Source organism: Lepus europaeus, chromosome X (genome assembly GCF_033115175.1).
Source record: "Lepus europaeus isolate LE1 chromosome X, mLepTim1.pri, whole genome shotgun sequence".
NCBI lineage: Eukaryota > Metazoa > Chordata > Mammalia > Lagomorpha > Leporidae > Lepus > Lepus europaeus.
Genome location: NC_084850.1, coordinates 102,596,550 through 102,600,562, shown reverse-complemented (window position 1 = coordinate 102,600,562; position 4,013 = coordinate 102,596,550). Strand labels below are relative to the sequence as shown.

Genomic DNA, 4,013 nt, shown 5'->3' with positions numbered 1-4,013 from the left:
TTTCTTGTAGTGTGCCTATGAGAGTACTTCAAAAACTTTGTGGAAAATGGCATTAAAAGATCTGTTTATTTTAGTACAAAACAACTTGAAATCCATGTATACAGGGCTCTTTTAAAAGTGCATGGAAATGTGTATTATTAAAAAAAATTCTGCATGGATTTCAAATACTTTTTGCACCAAATAAACTTATCTTTTAATTCCATTTGCCCATGAACTTTTAGAAATACTCTCCTACTGTCCACTAATGACACTGGACAAGATAGTCTCTCTCTCTGAGCCTTACTTGCTCACCTATAAAGTTAAAATAATGATTACTATCTTGAGGGCTTGGGGAGAATTAAATAAAGAAATATAAGTAAAATACTTAGAACATAGCAGATGCTCCATAAATACTGATTTTTTTGCCTCCTTCCATGAACAGGTAAGCCTTTATAAGTTAAGTCTTGTGATTTAAAAGTTCTCTCTAATTTTTTGCAGATTGTTTTATAAGGTGGCAGTGTTTGGTTTCTTTGGTTGGTTTATAGCAACTTTATTCATAATTGTTGAAAGCTGGAAACCACCCAAATGTCCTTCAAACAATGAAACACTCACTATTCAGTCATAAAAAGCAATGGCATGGACGAGTGTCAAGGACATGATGCTGCGTGAAGGAAGGCCACCTCCAGCTTACATCCTGTGTGATTCTATGTGCACGACCTTCTAGAAAAGGCAAGTCTACAGAAGCAGAGAGCAGATGCCTGTTTGGCAGAGGCTCGGACCGGGTGAGGGTTTAACCACAAAGGGGAAGTAGGAGGGGATTTGGGGGGGTGATGTCCTGTGTCTGGATGGTGGTGGTAAATACATGAATCGGTACATGTCTCCAAATCACAGACCCATACATCTGAAAGAGTTAATTTGACACTTGTTAAATTAGAATTTGAAAACATTTTTAAAAACTTACATATCACCATTTTAAAAAAAATGCCTTAAAAGATAACTTATCCACCTGGGTTTCTGCCAGAAAAATTGCTTTGTGGGGGCTCTGCCCTAGTGTTCTATGTGCATGTTCTTCCCTCTGTAAAATGAGAGGCTCAGTCTAGAACAGGGATTTTCCTTCTTATTCAGATTCCCCTAAATTGCACCCATGGGCACTCCCTTTGTGAAAGTGGGGGTGTAGGTAGGTTTGGAGAAAAAAGGGCTTTGGTTTCCACTGGGCTTTGGAGCCACAGCTCTGTAGCAGGTGGAGCAATTGTGCCTTTGTTCGTCTGAAAGCCTCTGGATGAGAATTGCTGGTCTTGAGCTAGGGCCTCGGGCACAGAGGACTCCAGGGCCTTCTGGTGGAGCACAGCCCTTTGTCCCTTTGACACACGTCCCTGTGGAGCCCCACAGTCAGCCAGACACAGTTGCTGGATCTAGTGGTCAGTGATTCTAAACAAGGCCTTTTGGGAGAAGTGCCAGTGGTGCCCCCTCATTTCAGGACCCCTAGGTCACACCTAGATGAAACATGATGGGGACTCTGAAAAGGCTCCTAAGTCTAGGCTTCCTCTGTGGTAGGGTCCAAAAGGATGGTAACCAACTTTTTCCCATAGTGTAACTTTTGGAGGAGCACTATGTAAATAATAAAGGGCTTTGCACAGACAGGGGAATGCCGTTATGAGGACTATCCTGACCTGGGACCAGTGTGCCCCAAAAATGTATCATCTCAGATGACAGCTGTCATTTATACCAAGTAAGCACGCACCTTGTGCTAGGCACTGCGCCAAGGAATCATGGAATCTTCACAACTCTACGAGAAATAGGCTCATTGTTTGGACATATGAGGACACTGAGGCCCCCCAGATGCCCCAAGTCACATGAAGACAAGGTGACAGGGCTGAGTCCCACAGCTGACATCTTCCAAGCCAAGGCCTGATGGCAGGCCTGCTTTCCTCATGAGCCCTGGACCAATGCCACCTTTCATCAAAGTTTGGTAGAGAATTACCAAGGGCTCTTTGACACCTGGCCATGTACTAAAGCACTCAAAAGGATGTTTTCTTGGCTGAAATTTTGTTCAGTGGAATGCTTTCTTTGAAACCTATCTTGGGGCTGGCGTTGGCATACTAGGTTAAGCCTCTGCCTATAGAGCTGGCATCCCATAAAGGCACCAGTTCATGTCATGGCTGCTCCACTTCTAATCCAGCTCCCTGCTAATGGCCTGGGAAAGCAGTAGATTATAGCCCAAGTGTTTGGTCCCCTGCACCCACATGGGAGACCCAGAAGAAGCTCCTGGTTCCTGACTTCAGATCGGCCCAGCTCTGGCTGTTGCAGCCAATCGGGGAATGAACCAGTGGATGAAAGACCTCTCTCTGTAACTCTGCCTGCCTCTCAAATAAGTAAGTCTTAAAAAAAGAAAGAAAACTATCTCATGCATAAGTCTGATCTAGAAAACCAGTTAGGCTGCAATGGCAAAGATGAAAGTAGGGGGCCTGGGGCCCCCCAAGGCTCCTGAGCACAGCCTGAAGGTCACTTCTCCAGTAGCTTGGCAAGTGCAGGGCTGCCACAATGCTTACAGCCCTGGCTTTGGATTTGAAAGAACAAGGTGGGATTGTGGCAGACCCATTCCTAGGTATGTCACTCTTAGGGAGGGCTGTGGGACCCCAGGTCTGCCACATGCACTGGGCAACTGGTATCTTTGTCTTGGGTACCAGCTACCTCACCCCAACCTCAGGCCAACAGCCACAGCCTGCCACTCACAGATCAGAAATCTTATCTTCACCATTTTATAACAGTGAGTTTTATCTGCAAAGGCAGGGATTTCAAAGCTGAAGCCTATAGTAATCCTCTCTTTTTTTCTTGCTCTTAAAAAACCCATCATCTGGTTTTGTTATGCATCAGCAAAAGTGGAATGTTCAGGTTCAAAGCTTGGCATAGGATGAACACCACATCTGTATCTCTGACCCCACAGAGGGCCTAGTGGGATGGTACACAGTGGCATCATCAAATGCACTTCCTTCTCACAGATGTCAGGGGCCATTGCCATTGTGGAACTGACCACGTACACACTGTTCTTATCTGCTGATGCTGGCTGAGCTGCTCCTCAAAACCACTGTTGGGCTGGATGGCGGGCTGGCACGACTTCTCCACGTATGGGCATCCAGTAAGGATATGGCATGGTACTTTGCCAGTAAGCAAGGCACAGAGTGGTTCACAGCGGTGGCACAGGGCAGCAGCCCTGCTTCATCTTCACGTTGTGGATGTGGTCAGTGATAGAGTCAAAGAAATCATAGAGAAGTGAAGTGGGCACGTCGGCCAGCCACACATGTGTGTACTGTACACCATTATAAAAGGTGTTCATTCCCTCCACTGAGAGTTGATCACCGGGGTGATCTGGTTGCTGGAGAGCAGGCGCTCATTGCTGGCGGCTGCACCATTGCAGAAACACAGGCTGCTGGTGATCTGGGAGAGGCCGCTGATTGAGGGCTGCTGGAACTGGATGGGAAAGGCACACGAGGGTGCTGTCAGGGAGGCGGTGGGTCAGAAGTCGGTGAGGCGTGAGGTCAGCATCTTTCTGCGTGGAAAACTCTCCTGCAGGGGGAGGGCTGGCGGGTTTGTTTGGGAAGCAGCCACGCAGCAAAGCTCTGGGAGATCAAAGACCAGTTAGGATCCCTGGGCCACAATCCCAGCTGGCCCAGAGCTCTGGTTTCCATAGCAATGGTCTCTCGTCACAGAGAGAAATCAGCTGGGCTGGGTCTTTGGAGTAATCCTAGCCTCAGTTCTATGCCCTGGTGTAGCCTTGCCCTGGCTCACCAGGGGCCAGCAATCCTGATGCAGAAGCCGCATGGAATCAGCTCACCACAGCCTGCTCCATCCTCCCAGTCTCTGGTGGCATTCTTTTTTAAAAATATTTATTTATTTATTTGAAAGGCCACGTTATAGAGAGGTATAGTCAGAGAGAGAGACAGAGAGGTCTTCCATCCAGTGGTTCACTCCCCAGATGGCCCCGATGGCTGGAGCTGCGCTGATCCAAAGCCAGGAGCCAGGAGCCTCCTCCGGGT

The 4,013-nt window shown here is 47.5% G+C and overlaps 1 pseudogene; it reads right to left on the bottom strand.

Moving 5' to 3' along the window:
* Positions 1-2,842: 2,842 nt before the first annotated feature.
* LOC133752814 (dual specificity protein phosphatase 18-like) lies at positions 2,843-3,492 on the bottom strand (annotated as a pseudogene).
* Between the last annotated feature and the right edge of the window lie 521 nt (positions 3,493-4,013).